Raw genomic sequence first — 23868 nt, 5'->3', positions numbered from 1 at the left:
AATTCAACGAGTGATTAAGATATTCATCACCATTTACAAAAGTACACTTCAATTTACATACATAGAGAATTAAGTGGTGAGGAGGAGAGAAGAGTTGAAAATTTTCCATCTCAACACTACAGATTCATCTACAGATCTCTCCATATCTTCGATTATCAAAATAATCATTTATTAAAATAATTTATAAGTGCTAAAGTGTTATTAGACGCGAATAAAACTTTAATAATTGTAGCAATTTTTTTATTTTTTAATTTTGTAAAACCTTCTCGGATATCCGAGTAGAAAGTTTGACATCTGCTAAATTAAATGATTGATGATTCGTATAGAAGAGAAGCAAAAGAAGCTCGCATCTCCTGATTGAATCACAGCATCCTGAACTCTAAATTTAATATAAAGTCCAATGAACACTATCAGGACAATAGAAATACATTGTTCTTTTTTTATTTTGGTAAACATTAAATTCTTTTATGTTTTTATCTATGTTTTACCTCTTGTAGCATGTATTTGTTATTTAGTTGTATCAAGTTTAGAGGGAAGTGACAGCAGTAAACAAAACATTAATGTCGTGATTGATAGAGCAGTTTATATTTACTTCTTCTCTTCTATTTTGCTATTTTGGATTCTCGAGTGATAGATTAGTGATCATTTTTTTCAGCCATCTTGTTTATTTTCGTCTACATTACTTATACGATTAAAAAAAATTCTAATTTATTTTATGCTGAAGTGCTTAAAAATAAGTATTGAAGAAGGTAATCGTGGCTTAGATTCTATTTATTTTATTAAGTTGAAGATGTTTTAGTAGCATCATCGCTTATTTACAATGAGAGGATGGTGAAGCATCTTCATCTTCTTCATCATTTACCAGAAATAATGATAAAGATATCAGTAAAGGATCTTCGTTTTCATTTACAAGCCTTAGTGTATGGATGTTAATAAAGCATCATCTTCTTTATCTTTTCCTGTAGCCTAGAGATGCATTTTTGTCTTCATTTACTAGCAATAATATAAAAATGCTAGCGAGACATCATCTTCACATATCAGCAACAGTGTTTAACTTCTTCCTTTATTACTAATACTCTTACTGTATAACTGTATAAAGTATAGTTTATTTTAAATTAAATCATTAAAAATCATGTGTTATAATACATAAAAATAGCATATATTGTACTTATTTTCTAGAAAGCTGTACATGAAGATGCTTTACTGAAATAAGAAACGAGAGATAATCAACTCTTTTGAAGTAAAATTAATTAAAGAAATGAAGAAAAAAGGTTGCTAGATATGATTATTTATTCATTGAGTGATGTTCAAGAGATGCAAATGATCAATAAAATTAAAATTTATTAATTTAATAATCCTCATTAACTAAAGAAATTCTACTTAGTATGAGGATGCTTGATTCCATCTCTTGAAAAGAACAGAAAATTTTACGAATGGTTTGCTCATTAATTATAATGATATATAATTAAGTATTTTTAACCAAAATAATTTCCGAATTGAGAGGAAAAAATATATATCTAACTTAATTATTATGCTCAATCATTAATTAAATGAAATTTAATTAAAGCAAGCTTAATTATGATGCTCAATCGATGATTATAATTTAGACAAAGGAATAAAATTATAAAAGAACAAAGCTCAATATTTACAAAAGTGCAGAATATAATAAAAAATATTAAAGAATCTACACTAGAAGTTACTTTGGAAGATGCTGTAAAAAGCATCTTCATCCTCATTTTCAATTACTGGCAATGATGTGACTATTTAATAATTAAAATGACAAAATATTATTAATTATATTTATTTTTGCTTAAAAATATATTAAAAATAATTAAATTATTAATTAATTAAAATTAAATCATTTTCACTGACAATAAAGATGCTGGGTAGCATCCTTATCCTCTTCATCACTCACTAACGATAATGTAAAACTATTGAATAAAAATTTAATTCTAATTATTAATCACTAATTTGGAGAACAAAATATATTTAATCATACTTATTTTAGTCAAAAATAATTAAAATAAAAGCATTTTTATTATCAATAACGATTCTAGTAGAGCATCATTATCTTCCTCTTCCATAACTAGCAATATCAAAGAAGCTAATTAAAATTAAGTTTTAAAAGTAAAAATTAATACTGTATTGCATTACTTGTTAGTTAGAGAAGTTAGACAAATGCAAGTTGCATTTAATTATATTTTATTTTTAATGTATATTTTATTAAAAGTATAAAGCATTATCAGCTTATCCGTTTCTACTTGGCAATGCAACTTTATAATTAGCTGTAATGTTTAAAAATTAGTAATAAATATTCCCAATAATTAGAAGAATTATTAAAATAGAATATTATATATATAAAGTTAAATAAGGAAAAAATGTATATAATAATAGATTTAATGGTTTACCTCGGTAATTAGGTGGAAAGCATGCAAATGAAAAATGCACTTCAGTAAGAAAAAAAGTACATATTTTCATTTTTAATGGTTTGCTACATGAAAATAAAAAGAAAAAATATATAAGAAAATGCATCAAACGTAACAAAGTATCCATTTACTAATGGAGTTTCGTTATACAATCACAAGAAGAAAAAGTAAAATAAAAATTCTTAATTACTTTAACATAGATTTTAAATAAATTTATTAGATAATTTCAAGTGTAAGTATGTTAATTTTTCAGTAAATTTCCCATCTTAATCATTAAAAAATAATAATAACAATAAAATAAATTATGAATGAGTCAACTCCATTTTCTTCCCTCCTTTTATTTTATTTTTTAACTTTCAGTACGACTTGATTATGTAAATATGGATCTTATGCATAATTTATAGGAGAATGACGTCAATCCAATTTCGGCAAACCGCAAAAATCTGTGTCCTTTTTTTTATTTTTTAAATTTGAAAATAAATAAAAAGAAGGGGGTTAAAATGGAGTATATGAAATTCTTCATCACACGTAAAATAAGATTATAATAATGAATCCATTTGTAAAACAGGATTAACCATCCCCTTCAAACACGTCGAGAAAAGTAAGAAAAGGGGTAGAACTAAGAGAAAAAAAATCACATTTTTCTGTAAATCCGACAAATTGGTTTGGACTAATGTACCAGAAAAAATCTGGAGAGAAAAAAAAATTAGAAAATATATATAGAGAAAGGAAGAAATAGATATAGAAATAAAAGCAAAGTCTAACTCACGAACATGCTACCTGACCTTCTTCTAAAGAAATCGTGAGTATACAGCATTAAAATTGGAAAAATCGACCCTTTTCCATTTCCAAAAACGTACGTGTTGGTTAAGAGATATGGATATAGACACGTACGAAGTGTGTGCAATTTCTTATAAGAAAGTGACAGGGATGGTTAGTCCTGATCATTTATGAAAGTTGCAATGCGTAAGATCTCTTCTACCTTAAATATCTCTTAATATAATAGCTGTTAAAGGTGTAAGGAAGAGTAACGTGTAAAGGTTTCGACACGTGTAAAGTGAATGCAGATAGCTTCGTAATTGTCGCCTGACATCGATGACAACGACAATGGATAAACATGTAGTGAAGAATAACCGTCTGAATGCTTTTGAATGGTCTCTATTTTGGTCTCCAACTAACGTGGATTACCGTTTGAGAAGCTAGTTCGTGCACATCCATCACCATTATCACAACATACGATTGGCGGTCGTGCCCCACTCGTCAATTTTGGGATCTAGTCGGACGTCATACTTATGCCCGGATTTCGAGTCATGTAAATATTGTCCCGCATACTTATGACCACAAAATAATCATTTTAAAATTTTGCTGATTCCGCAAACTCGCCCTCCCCCTTAAGATCAATCTTGTAGTGGTGTTAGTAATGGAAGTGGTCCAAAAATTCTTTCGTATTTACAACTCGACTAAGCCGGGTTTATGCTGTAAACTAGACACGAAATTGTAATTTACGAGTATGTTAATCTTTAACAATTGTATAAAAATTAAAATAGATTGGTTTATAAATAATTCTGTAATGCTAAAGGATAACTCTTTTATATACTAAGAAAACAATTTTACATAAACGTCGAAGGATTTTTTTTTTGATAGCCTTATAAAGAAAAGTGTGAAGATGCTAAGAACTGCTACGTTACCAAAATTCATTCGGTTGGAAACATTCTTTCTATATATATATTTTTTTTTTCCATTTGATGCATGCCATTTTGTATGGTACGTCCACTAGGAAAACGTACAAGGTCTTGAATTCCCAGTCGTTGAAGAAAAAGACATTTCTCTTTTACAATGTATCCTTCAGTAAAGATTACAGTTACGAGAGAACGGGCTTTTTTCTGTAAGAAAGAAGAACTTATGGCCAATTGTCAGAAGATATAAAGGGTTTGCTTTGAGAACAATTTCTTCAAACAACAAAATCGTGACCATGTGTATTGAAGAGGAAAAGGGGAGGGGGGAAAAGGAACTTTTTGTTGAAGATTTGACTAGCTGCTGCCACGTATATTACAGAAAACGTTCCGCGTTAGATGGCAGTTCATGATGAATGGTTTTAATCATCGCACCAAACTAGGATATCAACAGTACAAAACGGTAAATTCCTACTGGTTTTCAAAATTGTGCTTTTAATCAAGTTACCATTCGAATTTTGCCGTTTTTATTTACTTTATTTCCACTTTTAGAGCCCCCTCTTTTTCCAAGAAGAAATATTTCAAACTTCTTCCTCCACGTTCAATTGTTACTAGAGTAGTTTGCTATTGTATGCTGTTAAAATATAGCATTATAGTATTATTATTTTGTTATATATTTACTACACAACTATCTTATAAGCATTATACTATAATAATAAAATAATTAATGGTACTGTACATGTACCACGGGAGTAAGCAAGAAGGATTCGTTAGAAAGTCAGTGGTACAAGAGTGATTAAGGTTGAGAACCGCTGTTATTAAGCATTTAGGATATTAAAAAAATGCTAGAAGATAGATGTATTAGTGTAAAATCACAGATAAAGATACGTACTTTATTGTTATAGATGATACTAGAGTACAATCAGATATAAAATTACCCTTTTTACTATTATATAAGCGTAGTAACTACTATCATAGTAGCGTGTCAAAATATTATTAAAGTGGCATAATTAGTGATCATAATTCATTTTGAAAAATTACCATTTATAAGTATTATTTTATAAAAATTTAACTCTTTACCTTTAAAATTACTTTATTTTTTATTGTCTACATCTCATCTTTCTAGTTCCTTGCCAAGATGTTTTTAAACATGTCTTACAACCTTGCGAGAAAGAAGGGTTTAGTAAAATGAATAGAAGAATTTAAAAAAAAACACCACCTTCTCAATGTGCTTCACCTGCAACAAAAACATTCCAACCTCCTTCAGTTTTCATTCATTTTTTTCGTTAACAGTTCACAGATTCTTCTATAGAAACACAAGAGCACAACATACCTATCAAAGAGTAAAGAGTTAGCATTGTTAGTANCCATGTGTATTGAAGAGGAAAAGGGGAGGGGGGAAAAGGAACTTTTTGTTGAAGATTTGACTAGCTGCTGCCACGTATATTACAGAAAACGTTCCGCGTTAGATGGCAGTTCATGATGAATGGTTTTAATCATCGCACCAAACTAGGATATCAACAGTACAAAACGGTAAATTCCTACTGGTTTTCAAAATTGTGCTTTTAATCAAGTTACCATTCGAATTTTGCCGTTTTTATTTACTTTATTTCCACTTTTAGAGCCCCCTCTTTTTCCAAGAAGAAATATTTCAAACTTCTTCCTCCACGTTCAATTGTTACTAGAGTAGTTTGCTATTGTATGCTGTTAAAATATAGCATTATAGTATTATTATTTTGTTATATATTTACTACACAACTATCTTATAAGCATTATACTATAATAATAAAATAATTAGTGGTACTGTACATGTACCACGGGAGTAAGCAAGAAGGATTCGTTAGAAAGTCAGTGGTACAAGAGTGATTAAGGTTGAGAACCGCTGTTATTAAGCATTTAGGATATTAAAAAAATGCTAGAAGATAGATGTATTAGTGTAAAATCACAGATAAAGATACGTACTTTATTGTTATAGATGATACTAGAGTACAATCAGATATAAAATTACCCTTTTTACTATTATATAAGCGTAGTAACTACTATCATAGTAGCGTGTCAAAATATTATTAAAGTGGCATAATTAGTGATCATAATTCATTTTGAAAAATTACCATTTATAAGTATTATTTTATAAAAATTTAACTCTTTACCTTTAAAATTACTTTATTTTTTATTGTCTACATCTCATCTTTCTAGTTCCTTGCCAAGATGTTTTTAAACATGTCTTACAACCTTGCGAGAAAGAAGGGTTTAGTAAAATGAATAGAAGAATTTAAAAAAAAACACCACCTTCTCAATGTGCTTCACCTGCAACAAAAACATTCCAACCTCCTTCAGTTTTCATTCATTTTTTTCGTTAACAGTTCACAGATTCTTCTATAGAAACACAAGAGCACAACATACCTATCAAAGAGTAAAGAGTTAGCATTGTTAGTAATTTTTTTTTAATTAATTTTTTATATATAATTGAAGATTTCTAACGTTATAAAAGTTATATCAACTTGAAATTTCATTCCTAGACACAGCATTAAATATTTAAGAACATTATATGGTCGGGACATAATTATATGCTATTATCCTTATTTTTTTTTCTATACATTTTTAAATATTAAAGATGTAAATTTGACTAGAGAATCGTATTGAAGTAAAAATTCGTTAAATATCAAACTAGACTTGATACAAATTTAACAAGAAACATCTGAATTTTTTATTTTTATAATTAAATTTTTGCGTTTCTAGCTAATTCCGGATGTACTTCTTTACTTATTTAACAAATTTAAATAAATTATTAACTGTTTATAACTGTAAAAAAATGAAATTTTTAACAAGAAGCCTTAAAGGTAGATCTAATTTCCTGGCTTCTAAGCTTTCTGCTTCTCTAAATTGCACAAGTATTGCCTTAAAATTATTAAGTTAATTTGTTTAAAAAATTTTTAAATATTTACTGATAAAATTTTAGATTATTTATTTATTTTTTGACAGTCATTAAACATTTTTATTGATTGAAAACACTATAAAAATATATAAATTCTAAATTAAAGTTTTTATAAGTGTATATTTTTAAATAAATATTTTTATTAAATAATTTTTAAATGTCTATTTATAAGATGTAAAAAGCACTATAAAAATAATAAATGTTTTAAAAAATTTTATCTTTTTAACAACTGTAAGTAATAATATGAAAAATGTTTGTTGCATTATGAAAAAAAATCATTCAAATGTACTGTACCTGTACATTTATTTTTAATGTAATATGAACATTTTTAAACAAGTTTAATAAATCGTACTTTAAAAAATTTTTTAAGAGTGCAATGTAAATTTCAAAATACTCAAAATAAAAATGTACATTTCAAATTTCATAAATGTAAATGCCCCTTACAAAATTTGCATTGTTACGTTAAGAAATTATTATTTAACATATTTTTTATCGCATATAAATTTATATTTAAATAAAAATAATAAAAATTATTTGAAAAAAAATGTACATTTTAATAAAATTTAAAAAATATTTTATAAAAATTTGTGTATTATACAGTAATACTCTTATCAAAATCTGCCATAAAAAGATTTTCTTTTAATATATGTATATACTGTATATATACGTGAGTTATATGCAAAAATGATTTAATTTTTATAAAATTCAGAGTAATTTTTGGAGAAATTTATTCGGATGAAGTTCATAAAAGGAAAAAAAAAACTTATAAATTATAGGTAACAGAATTATGTAAAAATTAAGAGGTTTAGGAGGATAGATGAATAAGAATTCGTTGATTCATCTTACTCGCCTGAAGATATTTGATCAAAAATAGGAATTTTAAAAAGTTATAAATAAAAATAAGAATTTTAGAGAAGAATAACAAAAGGGAGATTACACGTTCGACTACGTAAAAGTATTTTTTATTTTATTTTATTTTTTAATTTAAAAGAAATCACAATAAATACTTCCTCAGAAACGATGCAGAATGAAGACATTCGTATAATCTATAACAGAATTCCCTTAAGAGATATATCTTTATCTTGTTAAAAGAATTTTAAAATTTAACTTTATATTCAGAAACATTAATCAAGTAAAGCATAACATTAAAAAAAATCAAAGTTTTATGATGCTTTACAACATCAAGTTTCTAAACATAAATGAAATTAAGGTCCTTACACTAGAGAAATAAAATTAAAGTATAAAAAAATGAAATAAAATCAATATCTTAGCTATAAACAAACAATTTTTGGAGAAGTACAGTACAGAAGATAAAGATATCTGCCATCGATTTACATGCAACCATTATAATATTTGCTTATGGAAATTGTGTTACGATAAGAAGAGAAAGTGGGTATGACTGGTAAAAGAGAAACTAACAAAAACCAGTATACCAATATTGTTGATGTTTGAACATCAACAATACGAATTTTTACGCATTTATTCGCTAAAATGATACATAAATGTACCGTAGAAAAGTATTGAAATATCGATTTTCTAATAAAGTTTTCAAAACCAATTTTATATTTTAGTTTAAACACAATAAAATTTATTCGTAAGTAAANAGAAGAATAACAAAAGGGAGATTACACGTTCGACTACGTAAAAGTATTTTTTATTTTATTTTATTTTTTAATTTAAAAGAAATCACAATAAATACTTCCTCAGAAACGATGCAGAATGAAGACATTCGTATAATCTATAACAGAATTCCCTTAAGAGATATATCTTTATCTTGTTAAAAGAATTTTAAAATTTAACTTTATATTCAGAAACATTAATCAAGTAAAGCATAACATTAAAAAAAATCAAAGTTTTATGATGCTTTACAACATCAAGTTTCTAAACATAAATGAAATTAAGGTCCTTACACTAGAGAAATAAAATTAAAGTATAAAAAAATGAAATAAAATCAATATCTTAGCTATAAACAAACAATTTTTGGAGAAGTACAGTACAGAAGATAAAGATATCTGCCATCGATTTACATGCAACCATTATAATATTTGCTTATGGAAATTGTGTTACGATAAGAAGAGAAAGTGGGTATGACTGGTAAAAGAGAAACTAACAAAAACCAGTATACCAATATTGTTGATGTTTGAACATCAACAATACGAATTTTTACGCATTTATTCGCTAAAATGATACATAAATGTACCGTAGAAAAGTATTGAAATATCGATTTTCTAATAAAGTTTTCAAAACCAATTTTATATTTTAGTTTAAACACAATAAAATTTATTCGTAAGTAAATTTTGTGATGTTTGTTATATCGAAATTAAATTCGATCAAATTTTATTAAATTTTAATATATTCAAATTAATTAAAATCGATTATTTCACTAGTGTCTGTAGTGGATTTTTCTCTTCTACACTTGAATTTTTTTTTAATAATTTCCTTCCTCTTTTATCTAATTTTCTTCTCTTTTTCTCTACATTCTCTAGGTATTCTTTCTGTATATATAATATCTTTCTTTTATCTAATATTTTTTTCCACCTATATGCTCTAGATATTCTCTTTCTATATATTATGTATCTCTGTTTCCCTGTATATATATAATCTATACACAATATATATATTAAATCTACAGTAAAATTTTGTAATATATGTATATATATATTTATATAATGATTAAAATTTTATAAATATATTTTACTAATTTTATAAGAAATGCTTTAAAATAATTATATAAAAAAGTTGAACTTACACGACATTTTTCTTTGTCCATATCTTAAAAAATTCTTCAAAAAATAGCCCACTTTAGAAATTACCTTATAAAAATTGCAGTATGTAACGTAATATTGTAAATGTCTAGACTAAAATTTGAAAAGAAAAAAGAAATATTTATATTATTTAAACACGCACAGAAACGTCACTTTTGTGGCATCTGTAACTAAGTTTAGTGAATGAATTTACTTAAAAAAAAGTAAAAGAAATCCTCCAAAAAAATAGAGTAGAGAAATCGATTGTCGATTTTTGTTTGCTAGAAATTGGTGAGAAGGTAAGCCAACAAGTGGACAGCAGGAACATTCACATAACTTATCTGTAAACGGTAGAAAATCGATCAAACCTCGCCTTCAATGAAAACCAAAAAAAAAAAAAAAAAGGAAAAAGGAAATTGTGCTAATTACTAGCCACGTTATCCATGAAAGAGACAGAAAAGGGGGTAGACAAACCAAATTTATCTACCCGTTAATTCATCAGAAGAGAGAGAAGAGAGAGACTTTGGGGTCTAGAACCGTAATTGTGATGAGTCATTACAAGCCCACCGTCTCCAATCATTAATATCCCCTACATGTGCAGATGACGTTGCAAACTAGTATGTGTAAGAGTGAATATGTGTGTGTGTCTGTGCAAAGCTTTTTTTCCCTCCTCACTATAATTTTTTACTCCTTTCTTTTCTACGAAACTTTGACAGTACGGATGAAATTAGTTATTAAGCTACTTTACAAATTCTCTTTCTTTCTTAAATACTTAAAAAAAATTGTCTGCTAACTAATTAAAATTATAAGCAGAGAACGGTAGATAAGTAAAAATGTTTTGCAACATCGTGTTAAAAAAAATTAACTAACAAGTAATAAAGAAAATGCAATGTTTTTTTTACTAGTTTGTTTACAAACAAAGTAATTTAATAATTTAACTAACGTCGTGAACATCTGTATTTGTTTCTTGCGTGATGACCCATCTGAAAACCTCGTGATAAACTATTGTTTAAATATTTGTTTAAACATTGAACAGTCTGTATCATCATTACATATTAATATATAATAACTGTAAATACCATTATCAATTATATTAATTATTAATAAAATTTCATTTATTAATTTATTTCTTTATTCCTTCATTTAATAAATAAATAATAAAAGAAAATTAATTTATAGAGCTCAACAAGTAATAATTTTAAAAAATGAAATAATAAAAATTAGCCTTTGATAAATTAAATCACTTCGAAATAAATATTTTAATCTTAATAAAACATATTTAATAATATTTTTATATAAAAATTAAACTCTAAAAATATTTATTTCGCAGTAACTTAATTATATTTAATTCATAAAATACAAAAATTTTATTTTATTTTATTTTTTTCATATGGATTTATTTCTGCGTACAATTTTCTAAATTAAATTAAATTATTAAANTAAATTTTCCTATAGGCTATATAAAATTTTATTTTGTTATTAGAATATTATCAAATAAATATTTATTTGATATTTAACTATACAAAATCAGCTTTTAGCTCTAAGTTATTAATTCGCAGATACGTTAAATGTTAATCAGATTAATAATTAGATTTTGGAAGATATTTTACGAACATGTTTATTAAATTAATAAACTTTTTAAAGTTATATAACAAATAAATAACAAAGAAAAAAATTGTAAGAAGAACGGAGAATGAATCCCATTCCATGATTTATATGAAATATGTCTTCGATGAAAAGTATCGATCTTTATGACATTCGTTTGATAGAAGTTAATTACTGAGCCACAAAACTCGAGATGAGAAAGCGTAGAGCGTATAAAATTTTGAAATATAACTATAAATATTGCTGAATTTGTGATAAGCTTAATATATAAAATGCGTTTACGAAGTTAGCTTTCTATAAAATGCAATTTTCATCGTTTGCTTGGCTAATATTTGCAAGATAATAGATTCTGACGAATGCATTAACTCTACAAAGTCATTGTTATTACTATTATATATTCTTGAATTTGTTTATTCGATCGATTTTTGTTTGTTCGAGTTTATCTTTACGTTTTGTTCGCATCCTTTCAGAATTCAATATATTTTAATGTTATTTTAATACTTAATAATTTCTAAATAAAATTTTTAAAAAATATATATAAAATTTGAAATTTTAAAAGTATTTTATTTTTAAATATAGGAAATAGAAACTTTTAGACATAATTTAAAAAAATAAAAAAACTTATAAATAAAATATGTAAACAGGAAAAATGTTTATAACCACTGACGCAATGCTTCTGGTAAACTTCAAATTTTACAGTTTAAAAATGTATTTTATAAAAAAAAACTTTTAATATATTTTTCAACGTTAAATTCGTAAATATATAATGTGAAATATTATATTTCATCTACAAAAATTTCCCTGTAAATAAAGGAAGAGAGAGAGAGAAAAATTTTAAAGAAAAATATATTTCCTTTTTTCTGTGTGTATATATAATTGTATGATTGAAAAATATTTTTAAAAATGTAAATGATGTTCAAGCAATTTATCTGAAAAGTATTTTACATTTTAAAATATTTTAAATCTTTCACTAATCAATAAACATTAAAAAGATAAATATAATAATATAAATTACATGATAAGGAATTTTATTATTAAAAAAAAATAAAAAATAAAATAAATTTGTAAAGTTAGAAAAATAGTTAAGGAATGTTCAAAGAAAAATTTGAAATAATTTTTAATATTTTATAAAATATTTAAATATATTTTTGCATGTTTAAAGTCGATTTTTATGTGATTTATTTAAATTATATCGGATTAAATAAAAGAATAATTGAATTTTTAAATTGTTTTTCAGGTTTTTTTCTGTATTTGCTATGACTAGAAATGGCAAAAAAATGGAAATAAAAATCGAAAATAATCAGTTTTAAAGGCGAAGCAATAAAGCTACTAAACGTGTTCAGTATGAATTTCTCCACCCCTTTTATGTAGACTAAATCTATAGAGAATAAATTCATTATAATCGATGGTCAGAAACACCTTCTCTTCCTCGCCTTTATAAGGAAATTTAATACTTCTGTCGATAAGTGATGTGAGTGGTTGATGGGGCTACTAACACCAATCGATGTCTATTCGGTAGTTACCATGGAAACGGCCTAGGTCCGTAAACATCCCAAAGATGGGTTGTCAATCCGGCACAGCTCAATCTTAATAAAGGATTTTTAATTTAGTTTGGTTAGGTATGCTGATTTTTTTACTGTGTGTGCTTAACACGTTACTGTGAGCGCAGTGATTATAAAATCGAGCATACTCCGTAGCTTTTTGGTAAATTATGCAAAACATACACATTTTTCAAGTATAAAATTTCACGAAAATCATTATAGAAATTGATTTAAAAATAAATTAATTCGTAATTAATGACACCAATGAAGAGCTATTAACATATAACGATGCTAAAAATCGACAGAGAAAAATTAATTGCTGAAAGAAATGAATATAATTGATTTTTAGAGTGTAATTATAAGAATTAATTGTTGAAAATAAATAATTTTGAAGGCACTTTATAAAAATAATCATTTGCATAAGTTAGGTTCAAAATCGAATATGCGTATTAACTTGATTATTAAATAGACACTTTAATTCCTAAAATATTTTCTTAAATTCCCCACCAATTAACTGAAAATAGATATATTTATGACAAATTAAATAAGATAATATGTCTCAATAACATTTTAAATTATGTTAAATCATCTAGAAATCATTATTTCTGGCACACCTGCTAGATATACCTATCCATTCAGGTGAAAAATCTGTAAATGTCTACCTAAAAGACAACTTAACCTCTTGATAAGATAGATGGTAACGAAGGATTAAGGATAATTACCCTTTACTCATTTATCTAACAAGAAAGAGCGTTAAATAATCCCATTCCAATCCAGATAAAGGTAATAGTTAATTTTATTGGGGAGGAAAGAAATCGTACCTGTTAATGTCTAGATAATCTCGAAAGATAGAGGTAATTTTGGAGCGTGCGGGTTTGTATACAACAGACGTCGTTAACTCATATGTCATATTTGAGCAATTCCTAAATTAAACAAGTGAACACATTGTACTTAGTCACACGACCTACCCCCAGGTAGGCAATCACGACTAAATAAATGAATGTGTATCGAAATGCCCCACAAGTAGATTGTCCTGGGGCTAAGAAACTTAATCTCCATTTGTAAAAATTTTTTTCTTTTTTAAACTCTCGGTTTAAGCTAAGATTTTGACATTAAAATCGATATATAAACTTGCAAAATTAATTAGTTCATTATATATTTAAGAAAATATTTTTAATTATTTACGAGCTAATTTTCCACATGAGTCATACCAGACGTCAAAACTGTTGATTTGTTAAAATATATAGTAATTCATTTACTCTAATCCGATTTCGATTATCAAGTTAAAAATAATAACTGAATTATTATTTTTTATTATTATTAAATTTAAACCATATATAATTATAATTTTAAAAAAAACTAAATTTATTTTGTTAGATACTGAAATTACATTTGTTTAAAATTTAATTTTGATTACGTTGCTTGTAACATTGTTTACATTTATACTAATTATTAATCAGTTTCATTAATTAAATCAGTTTCATGTAATAATTACATTTAAAAGAAAACAAATCAGTTTCAGCACATGTTTTAATTCATTTTTTATAACAATTAAATTTTTTCGTCAGTTTCATTCATTGTAGCAAATGCTGTAATCGATTAAAATTAAATACTTAATTACAATTAAATTTTCCCTCTATTTCATTAAACACAATAACAGCTGTAATTGATTAGAATTAAACAAAAATAATTGCAATTAAATACTAAATTACAATTAATTTTTTGCGCTAATTTTATTTTATTTTTTGCGCTAATTCGTAATAATTGTAATTACTTAAATGTAAACAAAATGAATTTTTTAAAATCAATTTTAAAAGCTTCAATTTTATTAAATTAAAGTATAATAAAATAACATTTTTTAATACAGAAAAAGAAATATTTTAAAATATTTTAAGTACAAACTGTTACATATATATATACTTTTTTATTTTTATTTTTACTTTATATATATATAAAGTAAAAATAAAAAGAAAAAAGTAGAATAACAAACGATCGTTAACTCGTAGCAAAACGTCTGTAACATTAATAAACATTCAAGAACACATCTCGTGAACTTTATTATAAAATTCCATTAAATTTTACCGTTAATGCCGTCGTATATAATTAACTAATTACTATAAATTAATTAAAAATTAAAAACAAATACCGCATAACTAACCATTTTATCATAATTTTACTTTATCTGTTTTTATCTTCAGCTTTCTTTCCTACTTGGTTTCATACATTTTACCTCATCAGCAGCTAAAAATAATTATTTTACTAAATAAATATCAATTTTTAAAACTTAATCATTACCATATTCATATTTACAACTTTGAAATGAGATTCAATTTGTAATTTTAATGAGGAACGAGACTTTATCCAACACAAAGCTATGCCATTTCTTATTTAAACCATTATAATTCATTAAATTTGTAAATTAAATGAAGTACTTTATGTTATTTGTATATATTAGAGGCATTTATAAATGTTTGCCCCTTCTAGACGTGGAAAAAATCTAAGAATTATTCTTTTTTTTCTTTTAAATTGATTATTTAAAATATTTCTTTTACGTTTTAACATTTTGACATTTAGTAAAAATATTTTTACCAGGGGAAAAAAATTGAATTTTTCTTACATTTGGCTAACAAAATCTGATTTCCAACTTTCAAGTGCATTAATACTAGCTGACATGCCAACAGAAATTCTAGTAGGCATAAGTTTTGTTCGATATTTTTTGAAAAAATAAATAAAATAAAAAAATATTCTACAGTTTTTTTATATTCCATTTTTTTAAAGAATGAAGAAAATAGAAGTGAAACAAATTTGAATTTTTAGTGTATTTTTTTAATATTATTTTTAACGAATCTCAATTGCCTCATATTCACGCAAATGTTCATTATTTGGGTGTGGTTGGTATCTTTACATAATATTCCTCGAATGAATTTTGAATTCGTTTATTATTTAGTAATTTAAAAGTTGACATAAACCCTGTAAAAATCGATAACTGTATGTTAGAAGGCTGTGGTTGCAGTCGGAGAATTTAGTCTCGGATTTCCACTTATGCACTCGCCTGAAACGACTGAAGTGAGAGCAAGAGAGCAAGGGAGAGAGAGTGAGAAAGCATCCTGCAATTTGTCTGATTTAACGACGATGTCTAGATAAGATCTATTAGTGTGTAGAAGCATCAGCAGTCGTACACCTGCTTAAATCCGTGATTTGCAATGACCCTTGTGGCAAAACAATGCACTCGACTGCAATCTCTGTACTATTAATTTGTAGGCCATTGCTTAAAAATCAACACTCCAGTTTAAGGTTAAAAAAACGTATTAAAAAACTATATATATAACAAGTTCTCTTCCTGTTTATCATTTGCACAACCGTTCATAAAAAAGAAAAACATTTTAATTTAATTTTTTTAAGTAAATTTTCTTATTTTATATTAAAGTAATGCATCTTTTTGCAGCTTTTCTATGATACAAACTTCTAAAATTAAATTCTAAAACAGAAAAAACATTAATATATTATGTAACTCATTGTAATTCTTCTTCTACACAAGTTATATATATATATTTTTTTAACAATCACAATTTAATAATTTTGAAGCTGCAACTTTTATATATCCAGTCGTTTTGCCTTTCCAACAAGAGTTTACCTCGTAACAGATGTGTTTAAACAGTCAGGGTAGCTTAAAAAAAGGAATTCATCAAGGTAGAAATCAGTATGTGTATGTCTACGTATGTGTTCTATGCTGTAAGACGGAAGTTGTGCCGCTCAGGCGCCATTATTTTACGATCTGTTGTAGACATCAGCCGGTGAATCAACGAGAAAGAGATGAGAGTGAGGAGACAGTGAGATGAACAAGCACCGGCTGTAACACATAACGATGGACACATTACATACAGTACAAGTCTGCATGCGTACAATTCGCGGGAGATTTTTCCAAACGACAATTTTAAGGTTCAGAGGTCCTTGCTGTATTCTAATCCACTATAAAACTCGTCTGATCGACCCGATACTTTACTTTTCTGCTTATGTATGTTAGGGTATTGCTTTCCGATTTTTCAGCTTTCCTAGATTTTTGTTCTTTTAAGAGCTTCTCTATAATTGTCGTATGTTCCCTAGAGAATTGAGTGACTGTACTTCGTAACCTATTATATTCCTTCACTTGTTGGAGTGGCTTCCACGATATTGATTCTTGATAGATTGTTGTTGAAACATCTTTTTCGACACTCTTCGTCTGGGAAAACGAATGAAGATGCCTTCCCTTATGTTATTCCCTTATGTTATAGTAGAATTTGGGGGTTAGTATCAATCTGTGGTAGCATTTTCATACTTAAAAATGAACAACAAGGTTTTTTTTCACCTCTTTCCTAGTTGAATTAGATTTATAAATAAAAATGGATCAGTCCTTGACAAGTTGGACAAGTTAGTCAACAAACGTTTCTTAATTCAATTGTGTTTCCCACTCGACACTTTCCAGTTGTGAAAATAGAAAAGAAAGAAATTAAAGTAAATAAATAATGTCTGTAAAAAGTTATAACTCAATTTTGAAGACGTTTCATCCTTGGTAATTAGAATTAATTACCTTTGTTCTGTGCCAAGATTGGCTTATACTCGTCTTCAATAACAATAACAGTACTTTTAAAAATAACGAGACGTGCTCCTTAAGTAACGTAAAAATATTTATTAATAAAAGAAAGAGGTGTAATAATAATTTAAGCGAGTAATCCAAATTACACCTCACTCGACTAGCTTTCATAAAGGGTTAAAACCAGTAGCAAAGAGTAGATAAGGAAACATTTTGCTGTAGCACTTTGAAAAATTAGGCCAACCACATCGGTTATCTACAAGTAAACTGCCTGAGGGACTACTGAACTCGTTATTAGTGCACTAGTAATTAACGATACCATTAGACAACCCTTTAAAAAACCATTTTCTCAAAGTATCATAGGGAAATTCTTTCGATAATGTTGACTTAACTTCTCCCCTATGATTGCTATACAATGCATTGTCAGGGTGATAAGAATCGTTAATTCCTGATTGCATTTTTTATCTCCATTCATTCAAGGTTCGTAAAGTGGCCATAAGTTATCCAATAAAATATGATTAAAATTTATATTTACTACTTAAAAATCTTGATTAACCTAATAAAAATTTAAAGATGTTTCAACGGGGGTTATAAAAATTAAAAATTATAAAAATTCTCAGCTAGGAATTACGTTATTAAATGCTCGTACATCAGCTCATTTTTTTCGATAGAAATAGAAGTTGTAAGAGGATAGACGTCTTTACAACGTACAATATCAGAAAATATTAAAGAAAAATTATAAATTAAACGTGCATTAAACTGCCAAAATTACTTTTCGCCACTATAATAACACCCAAACTGATGAATGGCAATAAAAATCGATCAAGCGTAATCTACAAAAATCCTGGATTTTCCTTTTTTCTCCCTTTTACTTTTCATCTAAAGAATCTGGGATGTTCAGTGTATATCTATATTATTTTTAATGTCTCTGTGACACTCGAAATTGGAAAGTTGGTCAAATCTCTATCTAAACAAGCATGGCATATTCGAAATGAAGTAGAAGAAGATCCTGGAACTAGGTTTTAACTTTAATGTCTTTCAGTCGATTCTACGAGAAGCATCGTAAATAGATGAAAGTAAAAGTAGGGGAAGAAGGGGAGGAATAAAAAAAAGAAAGAAGAATCCAACATCGTAAAGTCTTCTTTTAAATTGTTGAGACAATTACGAAACGGAGGACAGTCAGCATTTTAATGGGTTAATAAATGAGACTGGACGTACTGTTAGAAGATGAGAGATAAGAATGATGCTCTTTCTACAGTATCATTGAGAAAATCCAGTTTTCTATCGTGAAATCTAACAACTTTTGAATAAAGTATTTTATTTTTTTGCATAATTTTTTTCTTATTATAAACTTTTAAAATTACTTTCTCATAATTGATAAATAATGAAGAAGAAGGAAAAAATTTATAAAACCATGATGCTGGAGAAGATTAAATGACGCTGTTATCGGTTTCGAGGAATGGAAACTTTAAATAGTTTATTAATGTAGTATAAACTAATTATAAAAACCTTATTAAAATATTTAATTTGAGATACTTTTTAATATTTTCTTTCTAAAATTTTAACATTATAAATTAAATATTTGCTCAGATGTATGCAGTAATTAAGATATTGTATAGTAGTTTTATTTAATTTCAGTTTATACTATGTTTTACAGATTTAAATAAATTTAGTTTTTTTAATTGTAATTAATCCATTTTTTAGTTACAGTTAATTAGTTTTTACATCGATTTTAAAATATATTTTTCTGTTGTAATTAATTAATCTACTTTTATTTCTATTCAATTTTAATAAATCTATTTCAAATTATATTTTGTTTCTTTTAATGAAAATTACATAAAATCGTAATTAATCTGTTTCAAATTATCACACGTTTCTCTTAAACATAATTAATCTGTTTCTTGTAATAGTAATTAATTCGTTTCAAATTGTCATTCGTTTCTCTTAAACGTAATTAATCTGTTTCAAGTTATGTGATCTATATTTTAATCGCAATTATTCTGTTTTAAGTTACATTCAGTTTCTTTTAAGTATAATTAATTAATTTCAAATTGCAACGTCAATGTTAATTATCATTGAGCTGTTTGAAATTGTAACGTGCTACTTTTAGCCATAATTAATAAATTTTACAATACATTTTCTTTACTAATTGTAATTAATATTTCACTTAAATAAATAATTAATTTATCAACAAACATCGAAATTAAAAATTGATTAAGTGACAGAATTGTCACGTATATAATGTACTCAAGTATAATTAAGAAAATTAGAATATAAAATTTAAAAAAAATTAAATAAATTGGAAAATAAAATCGTAAATAACCAGGAAGAAAATGCATTAAGATTAAGTAAACCAAAGCCAAAAATCTTGAACTAACAAAGAAAACAATAAATCTACGAATTAAAATTCAATTAATGAGGATGAAAGATTATAAACTCACTAATTCATCACTGAATTCGGAGTATGCGAATTTAATTTATAAATAAAAGTAATTATTTGCAACAGGAGGAGGAGGTAATCTTTGAAGTTGTAAGGAAGAAAGCTAGCTGAGAGATAAATAATTTAAGTTACTAATTAGAAAAGGTGAGTGTGAAAAGATTAATGGAGAGATCTGGTGGTCTCTAGCCATATCACTGGGATGCACTTGATTACTTCTAGAAATCCCAATTTTTATTTTTAGATAAATTTTCTAATTCTCTAGTTTATTCCTAATAGTTAATTAAGTATCAACATATAGATAAGTTGTGTCTAAAACTGATTTTTCTATGGTACATCTTCGATTTTAATTAAGTTTCGCTTTGTAAAGGGTGTTTTTCATACGAACAAATTACATTTGAAAGATGATTTTTCTTTGAACTTTAAGCTTTATTATTTGTCTATATTTTTTTATTCATTCTTTTTCAATATTCTTATTAATTCTAGTTTGATAATTCTTTAGCACCTTTAAATGTTAGGTTAACAATTTCCTTCGAGATTGTCAATTGCTCTTATTCATTCTTTATCATCTTTCTGTGATTTTTATTCTTCATTTTTCCGTCATTTGATGTTTTTTGTTGCTCCTCAGCTCTTTCAATCGTTGTGTTTTATCGCTGCAGCATTTTGATTTATCTGTTTTATCATTCTGTGTCTTCATCTATCGTGTTTCATTCTTTAGCATCATCATCTGTCGTATCTTATTATTCCATCATCTTCATCTGTTGTGCTTCATTATTCTTTAGCATCATTTGCCGTTCTTTTATTATTCTTCAGCATCATCTGCATGCTTTTTATTTTAGCATCTTCATCTGTCGTGCTTTATTATTCCACCATCATCATCTGTCGTACCTTATTATTCCAGAATCTTCATCTGTTATGCTTTATTATTCCATCATCTTCATCTGTTGTGCTTCATTATTCCAGCATTTTCACCTGTTGTATTTCATTATTCTTCAGTAATCTGATTTGTTATGCTTCACTACTCAAGCATCCTCATCTTTATACTTTAATGCTCATTTAGCATCAACTGTTCTGCTTTGTACATCTTCAGCAGCTTCATTTCTTCCTTTTTATCCTTTTCCAGCAAGTATTTTATTTTTTATCCTTAGCGTCTTTAACTTAAATTTCTTCATTCTCATCATCTTTAATTTTCCTACATCCATCATCTTTGCTCTTCTGCATCACTTTTATTCATAATTTTATACTTAAAAAATACAAGTTTTATTAAATTATTTCTATCAGTTTCAACATAAGAAGGTTTTATTCTAAGAAAAAGCAAATAAATTAATAATAATAAATTCAATATAACATGTAAATTGTGTAAACACCATCGTATAAATAGTAAGACTTCCAATATACATCTTTACAGAAAATATATTTTCATAAAATTAGATTTTGTATAAATTTAAGATGAAAATCTATTGACATTCATAGTGTGATCGTCAATCCTGATGTTATGAATGCTCAGCAAATATTACAACATGGGTATCAGCAACACGTATTCAAGATCAGGTCAATATTGACTGTACTTCTTTTGAGAGAAACTAATACAAATCTTTATCTCTTTGACAGTAAATATACAGCTGAAATAATTATTTAGAATCTTATTTCTTTGACTAGAATAATTTTTAAATTAATATTTTTACGGTTTTCTTTATTTTAAAGTACAGAAAATGCCATTCTTCTATGTTGACTGTACTTCTTTTCAATGAAATTAATACAAATCTTTATCTCTTTGACAGTAAATATACAGCTGAAATAATTATTTATAACCTTATTTTTTACTAAAATAGTTTAATTTTTTAAAGCTTATAAAATACCGTTGAACGATACATTTTTGATAGAAATTTATACACATTTTTATCCCTTTAACAGTAAATACATTGTTGAGAAAAATTATTTATGGCATTATTTCTTTAATTATTATAATTTGTAAATTAATAACTTTTTTGATTTTCTTTATTTTAAAGCGTAGAAAATCCAATTTTCTTTGTAGTATTGGAATCTTGGAGAAGAATATATTCTATCTTTTGAGATTTTTGTTGTTAGGTACATAAAATAAAAGTTCAGATGCTCTCATTTAAAGTTTTACGTCTTTCATTACTTAAGTTTCCTTTTTTCTCTACAGCATCCTTCTTCAACTTCTTTTTTATGGTTAGTTGAAAGAGGAAGAAGAAGCTGAAGAGGAGGAGGAGAAAAAATTATTTACACTATTGATTCAGTTTGAGAAAATCGTTTTAGGAATTTAGAGATGTGAAATGAATCTTTATATATTTTATATATCATCAATTTCTATCTTTTTTTCCTTACTTCCCCCTATTTTCTGATATATTAAACTAACCGTCATCTAGAGAAAAATTGCTGCAATTAAACTATTTTTTCCAACTCTTTAGAGATTATCTAATCTTATCCAACTAAAGATATCTTAAAGCTATTTATCACAATAATATCTTGGAAAAAAAAGTAAATAAATTGAAGAAAATCTTTTAAATTTTTCTTTATTTTTAACTTTAGAAAAATCTAATTAAAACACGCAAAATCCTTATAAAATATGAGTTAAGTTATCAATAGGTTTATATATTAGGAGTTATAATATATAAAAAAACTGTTAAATGACAGTTTTCTATGTATTATCAAACGTTCTAGAATAAGATCTCCCTCTCTTTTGTAGCGTGATAAATTATTCAATCGTTAAATAATTCCAAATTCTAGTTTCAACTTGGCAGAAACGAGAAAATAGCGTGTTGTTGTTTCATTCACGATACAAATGACTCCAGACGTGAATTTTGACTTAGATCATCGAAAGAAACTTGTCATTATCGTATGCAGACCATATATATCCATCATTAACAAGGTAAAAAACACAGAAAATTAAAGATCTGTATAGGAGTTTATGTACTAGAAACTCTCGTCTCTTAATGGAAAAATAGAGAAAGATAACATCAGCATCATCCTGCTAATCGATAAATGTTATTGATACAAGTAATCAGCGTATCATACAATATTTATAAGGGTATAATTCCTCTAACACCCTATAGAATTTAGGTTAAATCCTTATAAGATTCATACACTAGAGATGAGTAATTTGCTCGAGTACGAACCTCAGATATTCCCTTTTCTTTGTGTTTGATTAATTTTTACGTGTTGTAGCATTGCAGAAATTGTTTTTCTTTTATTCTTCTAGAAGCATTGGAAATTAAATATTTTTGGGAATAAAATCAGATATGAACGAATAAGATTAGTTAAATGTATAGCTGAATGCCTGTTGCATAGTGGTTTGTTGTAGCAACCAGAGATCGAAGACAAGCACGCAAAGAATTGTGTGGCTAGTGCATTTAGCTGGAATGAATTAGGATAATTATGTTTTATCAGCGATGTTTCTCTCTTTATAACATCTACAACGTTGCAGATATTTGACAAACTCGATAGACAAACAGAGAAAAAAACAAAGAAAAAAAAGAAGAAAACTCATCTCGACTGCGATGCAAATATAGGAATATGCATAATTAATCGGCGTGTAGATACTTTAAGAATATTTTAAAAAGGATTTTTAAGAATTCAAACAAAGAAAGAAATAAAAAAATAATGTATATATATTCGAAAATCAATTTAACTCTATTGCTTTTTCTTTAAGTTTAGTTGTAGAATTCGTTTAATAATTCATGGATGTAGTACGTTCGATTCTTCTCTTCTCCCTCCTCTTCTTCTAACTCCTTTTTTATTATAGAAAGGATGAAAGAATTTTAAAGATTTATAATTTATTACATTAAATTTTCTTCGGAATAAGGTGCAAATCATATTCTCTCATGATAATTTAAGAAGAAAACATTTAAGGTAAAGTTGAATGACTGCCAACTGTTGGCACCAGAGCACTTATTGATTGAAGATGCAACGTATT

General features: G+C 26.4%; 1 protein-coding gene and 1 long non-coding RNA gene across 3 annotated transcripts in view; one reads left to right on the top strand and one right to left on the bottom strand.

Annotated features, from left to right (window-relative positions):
* The window catches only part of LOC111621294 (hemicentin-2-like), a 261961-nt gene that overhangs the window by 16557 nt on the left and 221536 nt on the right, over positions 1–23868 (top strand). The gene's annotated exons all lie outside the window — the stretch shown is intronic.
* On the bottom strand, positions 5787–15629 carry LOC111621295. Of its 2 annotated transcripts, XR_002756040.1 has the most exons (4): positions 15542–15629; positions 15083–15165; positions 6407–6502; positions 5787–6331 (listed from the first exon to the last, which is right to left on the bottom strand). It is a non-coding gene; the product is annotated as an uncharacterized LOC111621295 (long non-coding RNA). The 2 variants fall into 2 exon arrangements; XR_002756039.1 differs by having other exon boundaries at positions 5787–6502.

The sequence above is a fragment of the Centruroides sculpturatus genome, unplaced genomic scaffold, assembly GCF_000671375.1.
Source record: "Centruroides sculpturatus isolate CEXI.00-Female unplaced genomic scaffold, Cexi_2.0 scaffold86, whole genome shotgun sequence".
NCBI classification, from domain to species: Eukaryota; Metazoa; Arthropoda; class Arachnida; order Scorpiones; family Buthidae; genus Centruroides; species Centruroides sculpturatus.
Note: the sequence above shows the minus strand (reverse complement) of the source record. Positions and strands in the feature narration are given on the sequence as shown.